This window comes from Schistocerca americana, chromosome X, assembly GCF_021461395.2.
Source record: "Schistocerca americana isolate TAMUIC-IGC-003095 chromosome X, iqSchAmer2.1, whole genome shotgun sequence".
Classification (NCBI taxonomy): domain Eukaryota; kingdom Metazoa; phylum Arthropoda; class Insecta; order Orthoptera; family Acrididae; genus Schistocerca; species Schistocerca americana.
The window spans coordinates 759,106,059-759,125,889 of NC_060130.1; the positions used below are offsets into that span (position 1 = coordinate 759,106,059).

At 41.7% G+C, this 19,831-nt stretch overlaps 1 pseudogene; it reads left to right on the forward strand.

Moving 5' to 3' along the window:
* Positions 1-15,953: 15,953 nt before the first annotated feature.
* Positions 15,954-16,071, forward strand: LOC124557620 (annotated as a pseudogene).
* The last annotated feature ends 3,760 nt before the right edge of the window (positions 16,072-19,831 follow it).

Sequence of the window (19,831 nt, forward strand, 5' to 3'; positions counted from 1 at the left end):
AGACAACGATAGTTCAGGTACACATGCCGACGTCGCAAGCTGAAGATGAACAGATAGAGAAAGTGTATGAGGATATTGAAAGGGTAATGCAGTATGTAAAGGGGGACGAAAAGCTAATAGTCATAGGCGACTGGAATGCAGTTGTAGGGGAAGGAGTAGAAGAAAAGGTTGCGGGAGAATATGGGCTTGGGACAAGGAATGAAAGAGGAGAAAGACTAATTGAGTTCTGTAACAAGTTTCAGCTAGTAATAGCGAATACCCTGTTCAAGAATCACAAGAGGAGGAGGTATACTTGGAAAAGGCCGGGAGATACGGCAAGATTTCAATTAGATTACATCATGGTCAGACAGAGATTCCGAAATCAGATACTGGATTGTAAGGCGTACCCAGGAGCAGATATAGACTCAGATCACAATATAGTAGTGATGAAGAGTAGGCTGAAGTTCAAGACATTAGTCAGGAAGAATCAATACGCAAAGAAGTGGGATACGGAAGTACTAAGGAATGACGAGATACGTTTGAAGTTCTCTAACGCTATAGATACAGCAATAAGGAATAGCGCAGTAGGCAGTACAGTTGAAGAGGAATGGACATCTCTAAAATGGACCATCACAGAAGTTCGGAAGGAAAACATAGGTACAAAGAAGGTAGCTGCGAAGAAACCATGGGTAACAGAAGAAATACTTCAGATGATTGATGAAAGGAGGAAGTACAAACATGTTCCGGGAAAATCAGGAATACAGAAATACAAGTCGCTGAGGAATGAAATAAATAGGAAGTGCAGTGAAGCTGAGACGAAATGGCTGCAGGAAAAATGTGAAGACATCGAAAAAGATATGATTGTCGGAAGGACAGACTCAGCATACAGGAAAGTCAAAGCAACCTTTGGTGACATTAAAAGCAACGGTGGTAACATTAAGAGTGCAACGGGAATTCCACTGTTAAATGCAGAGGAGAGAGCAGATAGGTGGAAAGAATACATTGAAAGCCTCTATGAGGGCGAAGATTTGTCTGATGTGATATAAGACGAAACAGGAGTCGATTTAGAAGAGATAGGGGATCCAGTATTAGAATCGGAATTTGAAAGATCTTTGGAGGACTTACGGTCAAATAAGGCAGAAGGGATAGATAACATTCCATCAGAACTTCTAAAATCATTGGGGGAAGTGGCAACAAAACGACTATTCACGTTGGTGTGTAGAATATATGAGTCTGGCGATATACCATCTGACTTTCGGAAAAGCATCATCCACACAATTCCGAAGACGGCAAGACCTGACAAGTGCGATAATTATCGCACAATCAGCTTAACAGCTCATGCATCGAAGCTGCTTACAAGAATAATATACAGAAGAATCGAAAAGAAAATTGAGAATGCGCTAGGTGACAATCAGTTTGGCTTTAGGAAAAGTAAAGGGACGAGAGAGGCAATTCTGACGTTACGGCTAATAATGGAAGCAAGGCTAAAGAAAAATCAAGACACTTTCATAGGATTTGTCGACGATTCTCTGATGACATTGCTATCCTGAGTGAAAGTGAAGAAGAATTAAATGATCTGCTGAACGGAATGAACAGTCTAATGAGTACACAGTATGGTTTGACAGTAAATCGGAGAAAGACGAAGGTAATGAGAAGTAGTAGAAATGAGAACAGCGAGAAACTTAACATCAGGATTGATGGTCAGGAAGTCAAAGAAGTTAAGGAATTCTGCTACCTAGGCAGTAAAATAACCAGTGACGGACGGAGCAAGGAGGACATCAAAAGCAGACTCGCTATGGCAAAAAAGGCATTTCTGGCCAAGAGAAGTCTACTAATATCAAATACCGGCCTTAATTTGAGGAAGAAATTTCTGAGGATGTACGTCTGGAGTACAGCATTGTATGGTAGTGAAACATGGACTGTGGGAAAATCTGAACAGAAGAGAACCGAAGCATTTGAGATGTGGTGCTATAGACGAATGTTGAAAATTAGGTGGACTGATAAGGTAAGGAATGAGGAGGTTCTACGCAGAATCGGAGAGGAAAGGAATATGTGGAAAACACTGATAAGGAGAAGGGACAGGATAATAGGACATCTGCTAAGACATGAGGGAATGACTTCCATGGTACTAGAGGGAGCTGTAGAGGGCAAAAACTGTAGAGGAAGACAGAGATTGGAATACGTCAAGCAAATAATTGAGGACGTAGGTTGCAAGTGCTACTCTGAGATGAAGAGGTTAGCACAGGAAAGGAATTCGTGGCGGGCCGCATCAAACCAGTCAGTAGACTGATGACCAAAAAAAAAAAACCGTTGCAATTGCTCCATGGCACCTGTGAGTAAAGTCCCACGTTGGTTACTATAAGAACACGCAGGCAGTGATATCCGCTCACTGCAGTCAGAGCCAAGGTGATTTCTTTCTGTTTATGGCGAAGCGTCTGCTGCAGTGTCCACGCTCAGCCAACATAAACAAATCGCGGCGACATTTGGCACTGCTGATCGCTGCGCTTGTCGCGAGCCTCGACAACAAGAGTGCACTGTCTCTGCTAACGATACTATGGAGTTAATACATCTTACTTAACGTAATATGCAGGACGTGGGTTGGGTGAAAATTCAGTTTGTAACTTCCCATAGCATTAAAATACTTTACAGTCATATTTGATGCAATGTTCATTGTTGGTTGTCTCTCTAATGTTAATAGTATTGATTCAGATTGTGCATGAACACGAAAACACACACACACACACACACACACACACACACACACACACAGTCACACACACCAGTCAGTTCCTCAGTTGGCATCGAGTGGATGAGTTTTTTTCAATTACCTTGCATTGCAAGAATTGTAAGGAGGAGCCTGAAAGTAAATGGACTTGTATCATAAAGAGCTGCGACAAAGCAAAGCTTGACCGATTATCAGATAATTGTCCACATGGGTTTTGTGGACGAGTATACTTCTAGTAGCCGCGCTGGATTAGCCGAGCGGTCTGGGGCAATGCAGTCATGGGCTGCGTGGCTGATCCCCGCAGAGGTTCGAGTCCTCCCTCGGGCATGAGTGTGTGTGTTTGTCCTTAGGATAATTTAGCTTAAGTAGTGTGTAAGCTTAGGTACTGATGACCTTAGCAGTTAATTCCCATAAGATTTTACACACATTTGAACATTATTTTACACTTTTAGTAACCAACCCACCCACGATCATTACTTAAGATTTCTCGAATGCTTAGGGGAATTGATTTCATTAAGTCGTCGACAGTGTAGCGTGATGGTTTACTACCCAACATATGTTTTCTATATATGTCCAAAGGTCGCTTGCTTTTGTAGATCCACGTGGCAATGGCCTTGTTACCTCTGCCCACATATTCTCTATCTGGTTGATGTTTGGTGATCGTGGAACAAACGGCAACAGCTTTGTCCTCTCTTGCCCTGAAACCACTCTCGCACTGCTCTGCTATGATGAATAGTGCTCTGCTCCTGTAAATAAGCTCTTATCTCGTTAGTTCATGTATTTATATTTAAATAACGTATTTGTAATAAGCACATTGGATTATTATTTTCCACAGTGTTTAAGAATTCAGGCCCTGTCATAGATAAGTGTTCCACATTCAACAGTCCGATTAAGAATGTGGTTTACCCAGTCTATCATATGATGTGAGTCGTAGTCGGATATCCACATTAAGACTGCCTGGCTGAATCCGATTAAAACGATCTGGTATCGAAATGAAATTACAGAAATCGGATAATTTGAACGTCTGTATTGCAACAATGCCGCGCACATAAATTCCTATGATGGAGTAACAGGTAGCAACTGTCTAAGAAAAATTGAGAAATATGTCTACTAGCAGCAATGTAACGTAATTATAACCCACATTTATGTGATGGAAATACTGAATCGAACACTATACATCTATTTCAGTGGTGGGAAGATACACCATATCGGATTTGCTGATGACATAATGACAATAATAATAATAATAATAATAATAATAATAATCGCGTGTGGCGGATAGGTGAAACCTCCCCCATATGGGTGGTACCGAGGAAATCAAATACTAGGGGTGAACCAAATACTAACACAATCCTGAACGGCTACTCAATCCATTGAACCAAAATCCAGACACGTCTGAGTGAAAATTACCGCTACTCTGATCACCGTCTGTTACCTCAATGAGCTCGGCTGAAAATATTTGCTTTCAATTTAGCACTCGCGCGGTTCCGGACTGAAGAGCCTAAAACCGCTCGGCCACCGCGGCCGGCCCATCAACAAGCGACTTATGACTATGGTCATTCAGAGCCCAAGTAAAAAATATGCACTCATCAATGCACGTGTCCCCACCGTGATCGAAAATAAGAAAAACACCGACAATGTCGAAAAATTCTGGAACACACTCGAAAATACTATGAGCAAAATTCACCAAGATGACGTGAAAATACTAATGGGAGACTTCAGCTCTCTATTTGGGACAGAAAAAACCTGTAGAAAAATCATTGGTACAAATTCAACACACCGAAACGCTTAGACTAACGGCATACGTCTGACTGACATTTGCCAATTGAACCACAAAAGGATGTCTTCCCACTTTAGGAAAAAACCAGTTCCCAGGTAACATGCTTAGTAACCAGGTGCAAGCTGCTTTCGTTCGCCTTTCGAGACTTGCTGAAAGCCAGATTTTTAATTCTTTTGCAGCACAGCTACAAGCAGGCAGATAAAAACTTAATAAGGGAGTCGTAAGACAACGCTCGAGCAAAATTCGTCTTGCTACTTTCAGTTAACTGTTAGTGTCAGAGTGAAAACCTTACGGTACTGCCAGATTCATAATGCCACTTTTGTTTTCTGCCGACATTTTTGTTGTTGTGAACACATAATTGTATCTATGAAATGTCACATTTTCGTAATACTTACGAATGGTACAGGAAATGAAATAAATACAAATCTTTTCGAAGTCAAAAGTCGGTAATATCCTACTAATTCGTGTTAAAATAGGCTCAATCGTCTCACAGAAACTTAATGCTTTATTAAGATAGACTGCCGTCGTGATGTTTCTGTAGTAAGCTGAATTTAATTTGTATTAGTACAGTTAATATTTTAATTGCATTTTCCATTAGTTTACTAAACGCAACAGTAATTATCAAAGAGAAATTAATCAGCAGCAGAATTTTCTTTCACGATACCTGAAACGATCTGACAATGCTAAAGTAGTTTACAAATTCTACGCCTGTGGAAACCTACTGGCTCTAACGATGACATTAAACCAGAGTAGTTTTAAGAGTATTTTCGTCTGGAAATGAACTAACTGCGTTGACGGTTGATCGATCAAAAGCGGGAAAGGTAAAATTTTACAAATATATGACGAGAGGGACAAGTACTTGAGAGAGGACTTCCCTATTAATACAAGTGCCTGAGAGACGACTTTCCTATCAATCTCCTGGATAGTTTTGTTTCTCAAATCAACATAGTGCGTTATTATGCAGTAGCACAGGTGATATAGTTTTGTTGCTTGATTTTCTTACATTGCGACCGAAAGGTGTCTCAGTTGTTGGCAACAAATTACAGCTGTGTTGCACACACCCTGGGGGCAGAATTCGTAGCCCAAAACACACTTTTGGATTTATCAGATGTAAAATATTAAGTTCACACTACTCTTTCCTCGAGTTTACGTCTTTTGGTGGGGCTCAGCCTTTCATTTCTTCTCAGGAAGTTAACGATAAAGGCATCATAACACGTCACCAGTAACAAACCGCATAGGAATGCGCGATGAGTGACCTGATGACGTTCAATAATAGTCACTCCGTTGATTTTTGTTGTTTCGAATTAGAGCATGCAGTACTCCTACGCCAGACTTCTGAACACTGCCTATTGAATGCAAATGTCGCATGATGGTAAAATGGTAATCTATCACATATCAGTAGTCGAGACTTCCTTAATGTGGAAAATCATTCATGCCAGAACAATCTTTGTTAAAACACGAACATCTTTTTCTGGCGTATTTTTCCCAAAAGCGCTCGCTCCAAACACAGTTCAAATCTTTCTAGCTGCCTCCTCTGCATTCACCCCTCTGTTATACCAAAAGTAAACGTTGTGTTGCAGATGTTACACCTACTTCCACTTGCGACTCAATTTTACAATGCATAACTGTATTTCATGATTGTCAAGTATGCAAAATCCAGTGCTTAACTGCGACATGATAACTAGAACTTCAAATTCGAAAATGACAGTTGATACATACACTGACAGCGTGGCGCTGCGTTCACATGGGCGGCCCCGGATTTCAGGCGGCGGGTGGCGTCTGGCCGGTGTCCGGTAGCCACTGCAGCGCGAGGAAACGTTCGAGCGTAAGCTGTTATGATCGTGACGCATCCACGAGCTGTCCTGCGGTGTTGTTTCTGGAATATCTGGTATTGCTGGTGGGTAGAATGTTTAGCGAATTATCTTCGATGCTCAATCAGACTCATAACTTTAGACCGAAGTGTGGTAAAAAAAAAAAAAAAAAAATAAAGTTGGACGCGAATAGACGACCATAAGTTTAGAATGCACGAAGATTACCACTTTTTTTTTTTACAGTAAGGAACTGAAAAGTAGTAAGTGCACTCGTTGCGTCGAGTTGGGGACGCACATAACTAAAAACATGCTAATGGTTGGAGAAAAAGGCTAAGGAAACCATGAAACAAAACTGAAGGGTGGAATCCATACCACCATTAACCAGTGCTACATCTTGCACCGCATGGGAAACAAAAACTGCGAAAACCTTTATCACATCGGGGACAAAAAGAGGAAATGGGGCAAATACTGCTACAGAGTGTGAGGGTTCACGACGAAACTCTCCATCTGCTGTATCATCCAGGTATGACTTCTCGTAATGACCGCGAATGTCTACCTTGATCCCAAGTTGTACCGTGTAGTGTTCTATCATCGTCTTGTAATTTTAGCTTCTCTTACCCGTGATGTTCCAGCTACGTGGAGGGTCGTGGAACGCACTCCACAAATAATTGGAAAAATATTATCTATACTTTGGATTACGAAGTCTATCAATGTCGTTCCTGCAAATAGTTCCAAAAGTCTAAAGTATCCTTAGTGCCGTCTTGAAACAAATAATGCAGTACATGTCCACGAAGCCACGTCATTGCATTAGTTTTAGTGCGTGGGTAATACGTCTTATCCGGGAATAAGATAGTCTTGGGGTCGATATGATTCGGCGTTACTCGAAGGAAGTATGCTGACATTTGCCTCACTAAGTGCCACACTGCCGCCGACTCACCACAGCTAAGACGGTGTTCATCGTCGTCTCCGTGCGCGTGGGTGAGTCTACCACGTGGATTGCATGTAGCCTTGATCTGGTCACCTGCTTACCGTTGACAGTGATATACCACATCGCCGTGACGTCAGTGTCCAGTGTTACGAGGTGAATTGACCTCCACACTACTCGTCAGTTGACGTTCGAGTGCTTCCTCTCCACGACGTTATCGGGTCGTCCACGTTGCAGGACCCGATAAACCGTCTTTGCCATCGCCAGTTGGGTCGCTGGTAAGGCAAGTCGAACGTAACTGAGTTCGAGGTAAAAGACACCGATGTAGATGAGCGAGGAGGGCACGTGGTGTATCGGCACAGATGGAAACAGGGAGGGCGGTGCTAGTTCTTCTATTAACAAACTCGTCAGACTGTCCGGACAGCGGTGCCATAGATTGACTAATGTGCTCACAAATAGGGCGACGGCACTGTCACTAGACCATGGGCTCACACAATCCGAGAACATCTCGGAAGTAAACAACAATTCCTCCTAACACTTCCGCATCTTACAGTGTTGCCAGATTGTGCAGATGGCCGGACTTAGAGTTGTCAGGGGCGGTCGGTTTTATTGGCCACATTAAGTGAACGACTCGGACTTAGTCTCTGTGGCGGCCGGCCGGCGGTCAGTTTTTATGTCTAAGACTGTACACTTGAGATATTTCGTTTCCCATGAAATGGTGGCAGACGATGCTGTGGCGTCTTCGAAGCGCGAGCTTCGTCAGTGCAAGATATCTCAGCACAGCTGAGCGAACGTTTTCTTCCTGCTGCTAGTCTAGTGGACAATGGCAATATTGTAGAACACTTTTGACAACTATGTGACCATCGATTTAAGTTTGTGAGTGGTTCATAATTATGTTAGTAACTTCACTCGATATTTTTATGTCATTTAAATTATATTTGCTACATGATTCGCATTGAAGACATAGGAAATGTATGTTATTTGGTCCAGGAAGCACGTTCCAACAGAAATTGATGCTTACATTGACATTTATGTTGCGAATTAGTAGTCTTATCCATCACATGGATAACAAGGATGTTCCGTTTTGCTACAGTTGTTTCATAGCTAACAAGGGAACCTCCCCATCGGACCCTCCTCAGATTTAGTTGTAAGTTGGCACAGTGGATAGGCCTTGAAAAACTGAACACAGATCAATCGAGAAAACAGGAAGAAGTTGTGTGGAACTAATAAAAAAATAAGCAAAATATACAAACTGAGTAGTCCATGCGCATGATAAGCAACATCAAGGACAGTATGCGCTCGGGAGCGACGTGGTCGCCGTGGTTAGAGTGAACAGCTGCCGAACGAGAGGTCCTTCGTTCAAGTCTTCCCTCGAGTGAGTTGTTTAATTTTTTTATTTTCAGACAATCATCACCACATGTACTGTTTATCAACAAATGTAGGAAATAATCATACAAATGATCGACAATCGTTTGATCCCTTAAGGAATTTTCCGATGCCTTACAGTTCGGAAAATATTCATTGACATTGTTATTGAAGTCACGAGCTACATTTGCTGGAATCATATTGCCCACGCAATGCATCTCACGTATTTAATGCACTCTGGTCCAAAGTAGCGAACAGTCAACTGCCAGCCAGGGAGCCTCGTTAGCAGGAATACTCTCTCTTCCGTGCGCTGTAGTCGACTGACGTCATGTGTTTCGATGTTTGCTTAGGTGTAGCGTCATCATACTACGGCGCAGTTACCTCGCATCGGACTGACGGACGGACAGATAATAATTGTCTGAAAATAAAAATTAAACCTTTCACTCCAGGGAAGATTTGAATGAAGGACCTCTCGTTCCGCAGCTGTTCACGCTAACCACGGGATCACGGCGCTCCTGAGCTCAGCCTATCCTTGATGTTGCCTATCTTGCGCATGGACTACTCAGTTTGTATATTTTGCTTATTTTTTTCATAGTTCCACACAACTTCTTCCTGTTTTCTCGATTGCTCTGTGTTCAGTTTTTCAAGGCCTATGCACTGTGCCAACTTATAACTAAATCTGAGGGCGGTGCAATGGGGATGTTCCCCTGTTAGTGGTATTGTGTGTTGGTGGCGTTGCCAGTTTACATACTGTGCATGTAACACACAATAAATGCGTTGGATGCCTCCTGTGATCAGATTACTTGAAAAACGTTTGTCGTCATCGTAATTTATGTAACTGGCTCTCCGACCTCCAATTTGACAATTTGTGGAAAAATTGTTTACCTTGTTAGTCCTAGTTTCAAACATTGTCTGACAGAAAACGTAGGCATGAAGGAGTCTGTAAAAGCAATTATTCGCTATTATAGCAAACTTTTGAATCCACTGGACACTTGAATTCTCTATATTGATTCTGAGAGTTTTGTTATTTCTCTTGTTATTTACTGTCTCAATGTCGTCCGTGAAAATAAAATTAAAGGCAGTTGGATTAGGTTCCTGATCTATAAACTGTGGTTTAATATTCTGCGCTGCTAAATAAACTTTGAAGGTTATATTCTTTACGTAAAACAGAGTATCGGTTTCAGTCCTAGGACTGACGATAAACTTCAGAAATACAATTACAGAAAAGTGGCATATCGATTATGGCTCCTCACCATCAACAATAGTTGTTACCCACAGTTTCGTATTTGCTATTTTACCGTCGTTACCCGTTAGAGACCAACCTGATCTTTCCACAATGCCATTTTTGACTTGCTTCTTAATATGTGCTATAGCTACAGATTTGTTGAAAATATTAACTGTTAAATACGCTATTCCACAAATTAAAAACTTCCAGTTATTCTTCATATCTTGAAACTTACTACCGTTGCCTTTCACTGGAGAAAAGATACATAATAATAAAATGAAAGCAAAGATTAGAATGTCAAATCATAGTGTGAATGGTTAAAATGAAATGAATTAAAAATCATATCCTTGTCTAAAACACTCTTCCAGAGAACTTCGGCACCTCTCAAAATTTTTTACACCTCTGATGTTCAGCCACATGTGGACAAATAGCGAGTCCCATGATGCTGACTGTTTAGCCGTCACAAAATGAAGCCTCAAAAATCAGTCCACATTCCACTTACTGCGTTTCCTTGAAATTATATAAAATATACGTCTGATAGTTAAAAAAAAAAGCTTGAAACAGCTTTTGCAGCTGATTGGTGAAGAGCTGAAAAAAAACACCTCTGCTGATGCTGCTTAGTATCGCGTATAGCCTCCTTCGGCTTCCACAACAGCTCGAAGTATGTTGGGCATTGAGCCCACAACTCGAGTCACATAACTAGGAGATTCAAGTAACTCATTCCAAGCGTCATGAATCACATCAGAAAGCTGTCGGCGAGTCGACGGTGACTGCCCCTTTTCTCGTATTACTCTGACCATTTCTGCCCAAATATTCTCAATGGGATTCATGCCAGCTCCTTTAGGTGGCCATTCCATTACAGTAATATTACTATGGTCGTCGAACCACCTCTTAACCACACATGCCATATGATTAGGCGAGCGATCTTGTTGGAACATGATCTTATCTTCGCAAAATCTTGCTGCCACAGAAGGCAACAACACGTTCTCCAGAATTGATATGTAATTGCGCGCATCGAATCTTCCTTCCACTTCCCAAAGGAGCCCACACCCTTCGGCCGATATCCATGCCCATACCGTTACCGACTACCTGCCACTCCTTCGGCAACTGTAAATATATTTTCGATTATACCTAACACCTTTAGGCCGATAAACAAGTACTTTTCCAGTTGATGCCGTAGAGAGAACTTTTTCGTGCGTGAAAATCACTCGCCTCCAAAACTGGAAAGGTTTTCAGTAGCAAAAGCAAGGCAAGCTTCTCTTTGGGAACCAGTCAATGTCTCTTTCACTTCTTGCTCTCAGTCCACCTTCCCTTACACGACGAGTGACGGTCTTACTGCCAACATTCAGACGCAAAGTTTGCTGAATTTGTCGTGCGTTGACAAATGGGTGGTTCTCACTGAAACGGCGTATCTGCTGATCCTGAGCTGCTGTTGTTTTGCGGTGACGGCCATGAAGCCTCCCATTCAGGTTACCACTCTCTTCCTTTCGTCTGATCCACCTGGCTACCGTCGACTTGTGAAGACCCATAGTTCTTGCTATGTCGGCATTTGAAGATCCCTCTGCATGGAGTGCTATTATAGCGCCCTTGTCTGCCTCAGCCAGATGGGCCATTTAGCGTTGACTGAATGATTCGTCGCGGTTAATATCAGCTGCGGAAACAGCGCTAGCAGGAAACAGATTGCCTCCTCCACGATGGCAGCCACAACGCAGTGGCCAAGTATGTGTAACACGGAAATCGATGGCATAAACGAGAGATCGCAAGCCCGTACCCGTGTCATTACATAGTGGAGCAACTTAGAATCTGTAATTTTTCTCACAAGGGACTGGTCCACTCTTGTCATGTCTTATGCTAATAAATGTTACATAAAATGAAATGTTTACTTTTGCATATGCGGCAGGCCTAACGCAAGAAACATTTCTGAAATATCTGAGGCAACCTGAAGAACACTTCGTGAATTTTAGCTGTAAAAGTTTGCCTTATAAGACGGAAAACGTGTTTATCCCCGCTCGCCGTGTTTCCAAGTGGCGCAGTTTACTCTGAGGCATACATAATTCTCGCCGGTCGTAAGAAGCGACTCGACTAACGAGGGGAACTCGCTAGGTGTCGTAGGCTTATTGTCCGGAAACTTTGCTCAGTGAAGGAGAGGACAAAATAAGCGAACATGTGTTTCGGCTTATCTGCAGACACTCGACCGTTTCCGAGAAAACGACGGTCAAAGTTATCAACGCGCTGTTGCTCTAGTGTAGATACCTTCTGCAGCCGAGAACGCAATTGAAGCGGTGGCTCAGTGGCTACCGTCATTCCTTCTTAACTTTGAGACCCGTGTTCGGGGCCATATTGGCTTTTTTTATTATTTTTTCTTCGTGCCTCTCTATCAGAATTATCTACGAATGTTTTTTTCTAATTTATGTTGAAATAATGTTGTCATTATTCGCCAATTAACTTTATGTGTAATTAATGAATTTAAAAAATTATAAACGAATGAGACAAGGTGATCTAAAATCATCTGGTCTGCCTCATGTATCGTCATATCCAAATGGTTTATAAATGTTAATCTACATTCAGATCCGATGATGGCACCTTTAGTGTGTTGAAACCGGTTATCCAGTATACAGTATTTAAGTGATATTGGCTTCTGAATTATTTCTACAACAGAGTGATCGCCCCACTACGCACTATGTGTTCCCTTTTTAACTTATTTCTTTACACAGTAAATTAACTGACGAATAACGACAACAGTGGTTCAACATAAATTGGAATAAACATTCGTAGATAATTCAGAGAATGAGGGGGTAAAAAAGGAAAAACCGGGTTTCGAACTCGCAGCGCAAAGTTCCGAAGTCGCTATGGTAGCCGCAGAGCCACCGCTTCAGTTGAATGCTTACCCGCTAAGAGGTATCTACACTATAGCAACAGCGCATTGAAAACTTTGACCGTCGTTTTCTCAGAAGCGGTAGAGTGTAAGCAGATAAGCCGAGACACGTGTTCGCTTATTTTGTCCCCTCTTTCACTGAGCGAAGTTTCAGCAAGATCAGGGTATTTCCTCGGGAACTTACACAGGAAGAAACCATAGTAATAATGTAATTCAAGGCTCGCAAGAAAAGATTTAAGTGGTCCTTTTTCCCGCACACTGTTAATGAGTGGGACGGTAGAGAAATAATCCGAAGCTTCTGCCAGCCACGTAAGTCCGGATTGCAAACAAATCCTGTTGGTGTAGTCATGTAGATGTAACAACGAAATTATACTGTAATTACGACATGTGACTTTCATTTGATTTGAACATCGAAGTTGTTTGCTGTTTATTTACTATTTGTTCATTAGTTTCAGCCATATACGAACACCTAGGCGCGTTAAATTGATATTGAAATAAAGTGTCATGCATGGACCAATAACAATAAATTCCCACCTACTTGTTATAGTACTGCAGTATCTGCCAGCGTCTTCAGAAGTGGATATCGGATACGACGTTCCTAGGGTGTTTATAAATGGATATAGCAGACGACTTCGAACAAAGTTTGAATATAGCTTCGTAAAAGTTCCGTGATCAAACGATCTGAGTTGCTGGCGAGTACAGTTTATCCTCACTAGACAGTATATATTATTATTATACACGAGGTGAATAAGGTTTCGCCGGGTGCGGTGGCCGAGCGGTTCCAGGCGCCTCAGTCACGAACCGCACGGCTGCTTCAGTCGCAGGTTGGAATCTTACGTCGGGCATAGATGTCTGTGAGGCCCTCAGGCTAGCTAGGTTTAAGTAGTTCTAGGTCTAGGGGATGATGACCTAATCAGTTAGGTCGCATTGTTCTTGAAGCCATTTTTTGACCTTTCGCGTAAATTTTCTTTACATAAACGGTCGTATCTTTAGATTGCGTTGACATTAGAAGCTCACTTTTTTACACTTCAAGGGACCGGTTCCCGCAAGAAGTGCGATACATTTCTGCTTATTATGTCCACCCGTTCTGGAGGTAAACGGGTTTTAAGGGTTGGGTAGACCGATAGACGGTCAAGAAAGTGAGACTAGTAGGGTTCCGTTTTTACCGGTTTAGGTGACGAAATCCTAACAACGAAAACAGCTACGACAACTACTGAAGATGAGGACCGCATTAATAACACCGCTACTCTTTATTCGAAATGTTCTAGTTGCAGTCGATACATCAGCATATTAATCTAGCTGCGCTTTCGATCCAAATCACATTTACAGGAATCCAAATAGAATCCATTTGCCTATACACGTGGTAATTCACATCCCAGTATTAATGCCACCGCGTTTTAGAAGTGCGAACACTCCCATTGTTAGCTAGCTTAAGAAACACTTCGGCTAATGAACGTTTTCTGGCTGTGGCGAGCCTAGTGGAGAATTCGAAACAGTGCAGAAAACGTTTGGCAGCTATGCAGCCGTTTATTTCCTAGGGTGGTGCAGAATTATCCTACATAATTTATTCTCTAATAACAGTATTTTGTTATTTCGATAAACATCCCCAATGATTGTCACATAAGCGGTGACATAAAGGAAGAAAATTCATGTTTTTGAGTCCAGAAAGCTCTATGCAACAGAAACTGCAGATTTTCATTGCGAAATTGCCGGCTTGTTCATGTCTGGGGTAATAATAGAGGGCTGTTTGCCTGGGTTGTCTGCTAGCATAGTGAAAGGAAGGTCTGGTTTGTTTTCGGTTCTAATCTCGATGGAGGCACGTAGAATATCAGTAAAGCAATTTTAAGAAATTCCCGCGCCCCCAATACGTTTTATCGATAGCTTTATTCTGTACTGGCGCTCTGTGGATGTCAATATGACACTCTTGTAGAATTTCATACATGTTACTGCCTCCTTTTTCCGCTTCTGTCAATAATGGAATTGACTTAAGTGTGGCACTGAATGATTTTTAAGTGAATTTCGTTATGAATCTTCACGCATTGCTAAATTTGCACACATTCATGGTAGGTCAGCAATGGTAATCCAGTATGACTGGTCTGAACGTTGACGCAGACCGTTTCGGGGCCGAATGCGGATAATATTTTGCTAATTCGTAACGGTCTGGGGTTCTTTGTCTTACTGAAACAGTTATGTTATCTGGATAAGTTGAAATTCATTTTTATTGGTCCGTTTCATACCAATTAGCGTTTCTTCTTTCAGTTCTGTCTTATATTTACGTGTTGTATTTAACACACTAATCAGCATTAATATAGTCTTACAAATTATTGAAAACAGTCTAAAAAAGTTCAGAGAGTTTGTCAATTTCACGCCTGTGCATAGTATGTTGGTAGCACTTCGTCGCCTTGCCTGTTATGCTGTGTAGCAGACTTTAAAGCCGTGCGGATCAGCATAACGAAAAGGCGAGGGGTCTCGCTCGTTTTGTCCACGACTGTACATCACTTCTAACGAGTTTCGTCCCATTCGAATAATTCCTTGGTGGTGCATGGTTTATTTTGTCTTAGAGTGTATATCTGATTAGTGTTAACATTAATGACAACATTACTCACGAAACTATCTCATAAACCAAAGATTTTTTTAGAGGTTACCAGTTTTTAAATATAAATTCGTCCCTGGAATGAATTTTAGGTTAGATTTAAAATTTGTTATCCCACATGTCAGTCATTTTATGTTATTGGGCAAATGATCAAAAAGGACTGCTCTAAACTTGGAACTTCTGTGTCATCATTCCAAATGCGCATTCCACAGATTTTTTTTTCCTATGCTTAATCTATAATAATTAATTCTCTTCATATTATCGACTGTTCTTATCAAGTACAAAGTAACCAGAGAAATCATATTCATTTTCATCAACTGGTAATCTCAAAGGCAATGGCAAGTTTAACCTTCCACTTGTAATTCTGTATTTGGTTGCTGAAGCACGAAATATCCCTCCATCACTATTTCTACCTACATAACCAGTTTCGATTGTAATAAAGAAACCAACAGCATCACTGCATGCCAGCAATAGTATGGAGTGGTACTGTTTATAACAGAAGTTTGTTGAACCCGTCCCAGATAATTATTCCATGCCGTGCTTCCCATCCAATGAACCCAAGCAGTTAGGCAAATTCCACAGCGAATAAAAACGTTGAATTATCATTTTCTGTTCCGCTTAGTTTGGAATATGAATGTAGGTTTGATTTAACACTTCCCAAATGATTCTAGTAAAGGCAACGGCCTTGCCGTAGTGGGTACACCGGTTCCCGTCAGATCACCGAAGTTAAGCGCTGTCGGGCGTGGCCGGCATTTGGATGGGTGACCATCCGGGCCGCCATGCGCTGTTTCCATTTTTCGGGGTGCACTCAGCCTCGTGATGCCAATTGAGGAGCTACTCGACTGAATAGTAGCGGTCCGGTCAAAGAAAACCATCATAATGACCGGGAGAGCGGTGTGCTGACCACATGCCCTTACTATCCGCATCCTCATCTGAGGATGACACGGCGGTCGGATGGTCCCGGTGGGCCACTTGTGGCCTGAAGACGGAGTGTGCAAATGATTCTAATAGTTACACGGTCGATGTATGGAATGGTGCTGTGCCCTCTAGCAAAGTACAGCGATAGTGATGCAAAAGTACATTCCATTGCCAGGTACCTGTAAGACATAATACAGCTGTAGTTATTCATATCCATAACATAGGTACGTGTGTGTATGCTTGTATTTGACAACCTATGTTTGATCTGCCATATTTTACATGTTTATTAATTATAATGTTATTTATTTATAACTTTTTTTTCAGAAATAACGAGTGCAAGGAGAAGTGGCGAAATTTACGATCCGTATTTCCACACCATCAGAAACCCCTGCCCAGTGGTTCCCGTAGAAGTGAGAAACTGTATTATTTGTCAGAAGTGATGAAGTTCGCGCTTCCGTTTATCAAAACGACGACCAATCCTAACGGAAATTTGTCGGAGAAAGCAGAAAGTACACGTACTGTTTCACAGCAGTTGTGTGAACTGTCTTACAATGAATATTTGGCAGAGGAGGAAATATCTCCATTACCATAGCATGCAATGCTCCCTTTGCGACTCGCAGAAATATATGATTCTTTCAACGTTTCCAGGTGCCATCTCTTTAATATCCTCCCAGTTTTAATCTGCAGTTCATAAACAGTCCGCATCTACTTGTGGCAGTGTTTTGTAGTTTAAAATGTGGTTTTGAAATCTCTGTCTTACCATTACGTAATCTGTCCGATGTATCCAGGTCTCATCCACGTATTGAGTCTTCTTTTATGATTCTTGAACCAAATGTTAGCAGTAATTGTGCTCTGTTCAAGACCTTACCAGGTACCTCCCCTTTCATTCCTTGCCCCCAATCCATATTCTTCTGTTTTTCCTTCTCTTTATTCTCCTACTGTTGAGTTCCATTGCCCATCAGAATTATATTTTCCGTCTTCTTTAATTGTCTGAATAATTTATTTTATCCTATCATAAACTCTTTGAATCTGTTCAGCACCTGTGGGGCCGATAGTCAAATGAACTTGGTGGATGTTGGTTTTCTTTCTATCTTGGCTACGACAACGCGTCCACACTGCAGTTCATAGTAGCTTACCCACATTGCTATTTGCATAGTTATCATTAGACATGCTCCTGCAGTACCTACATTTGATTCCGTGGTGAAAACGCTGTACTCATCTGATAAGTTTTGTTCTTCCCTACCACTGCATCTCACTAATTTGCTCTACATCAAACTTCGGTCTTCCAATTTCTCGTTTTAAATTATCTAACCTACCTACCCGATTAAGGGATCTAATTTCACGTTCCGACACATTGGTCAGATTTGTTTTTCTTGATGGTAGTATCTTCCTGAGTAGCCCACTCTCAGAGATCGGACTAAGGTATTATTTTCACTCCAGAATATTTTACTGAAAAATGTGTCAAAAAGTAACCCACAAAATTATAGATCATCGTCAACATAGATTTGTAGTTTCATTTTGTAACATATGTTGTGCTCAGATATTATGAGACACGCTGAAGAATACTGTCTATTAACACATAACCATCACAGAATGTCGTTCATGTTAACATAACACGCTCCCCATTTGTATGTAGTAATGAATGTTATCGTTGGGGGATCTCAAGTTGATTTGTTTCAGGATTACAAGAAGGCTGTCGACAAGCCCTCCTACACGTTCTTGTGGAAAATCGTCTCGGCTATGCAAGCGGAGTTGTGGTTTCCTGTCAGAAAGGTCACAGTACGTAAAAACCGACGAGGTCTCATCTGGTGTTCCGAAAGTATACCTGGCGATCGGCAAGGATCTGTAATAGATCTCATGCAGTTAATCATGAATGTAAACGATTGAAGAGATAATTTGATAATCCTTCTTACAGTGTTTTCAGATGACGTTGTCGTTTCCCTCTGGTGAAGTCAAAATAAGATCAAAACTTCTTGTGTTAGCAGAAGAGCCAACACCGTGTTACGAGTGGAGGCCGAAAGGCACGCGTTTTAGCTCACGCAGGCTGGCGTGAGGAGGGGAGAACTATACTGACGTGAGGTCTGGAACATGACAAGGAATGAAAATTCAGAAAACGGACGTAATCAGTTTGATACTTAACTTTAATCCATTAATGATGATCGTCGCTCTTGACAGTACATGATTCACAATATTATCTGTTCAGAATACATTCTTGAAGTAATTATAGTAACTGAATATGGCGCCTTTCTAGGTCGTAGCAAATGACGTAGCTAAGGCTATGCTTAACTGTCGTCTCTGCAAATGAGAGCGTATGTAGACAGTGAACCATCGCTAGAAAAGTCGGCTGTACAACTGGAGCGAGTGCTAGGGAGTCTCTCTAGACTAGACCTGCCGTGTGGCGGCGCTCTGCCTGCAATCACTGATAGTGGCGACACGCGGGTCCGACGTATACTAACGGACCGCGGCCGATTTAAAGGCTACCACCTAGCAAGTGTGGTGTCTGGCGGTGACACCACAAAACTAATTACAAAATGATTTATACATGGTACCTAAATGATGCGGAAAGTGGTAATTTACCCCGAACAATAAAAAGTGCGAGGTCAACGCGTGAGTAGGCTGCTAAGTGAGTTTAGCTGAATTTAAGTTGAATCTTAAATAACACAAATTTTGGTTTACAGTGGGGAATAACATACATTGGAACCATCATACAGAAGATGTTGCAGGAAAGAGGAACCAAAGGCCGTTTTATGGATAGAACACTTACAAAGTGCAACAGATTCAGTGAAGAAACTACGCTAATCCGTCCACTTCTAAACTTTTGCTACGCCGTCTGGTTTCTTTACCAGAAAGGACTGAAAGAAAACTTCGAAAAAGCGCTAAGGAGAGCAGCTCGTTTTGTGTTATCACGAAAAAGGAAATAGAGTGTCACGTATATGATAAGCGAGTTGAAATAATAATTTTAAAAAAGTTTTTTCATTGCTGCGAAATCCTTACACGAATCGGCAACTTTCTCCTCCAAATACCTAATTTTTTTTTATTATTTCAACTTAAACAGGGAGGAACGACCGTCACGATAAAATAAAACAAATGAGAGTTAGAATGGAAAGAGTTAGGTCTTCGTTTCTCCACAGGCTGTTCGAGTGTGCAACAGTGGACATACAGTTTGCAACTGATATCTTGCATCCATTGTGAACTGCAAAATAATCATGTAGGTATTGATGCAGAAAAATGGAATCGTGCTAAATGGTGTCTCTCGTAATCAAGGTCCAACGGTCTGGACAGTGAGTTCGCCATTATTATTTAGAGCCTAAATTTTCGTCCCTGGAGAATGATGACGTTAAATTTTTAAACAAAGCTACACCCAGCGATCTCGTGCCCTGTTTGCGATGCCAGATTCCATTCGGGGGTAGCCGGATCCGAATCCCGGCCTGGCCTCGTATTTGTGTTTTCAGCCGTTTCCCTAAATCACTAAGGTGAATGTCAGGATTATTACTTCAACAGGACTTTTTTTGATTCCTTCCTTATCCCCTTATCGCCCCCCCCCCCCCCCCACCGCCTGAGCTAAAATTTCGTCACCAACGACGTCGTTGGTCGACGATACTCTAAATTCTAAGCTTCCTTTCTTCCTAAAAAAT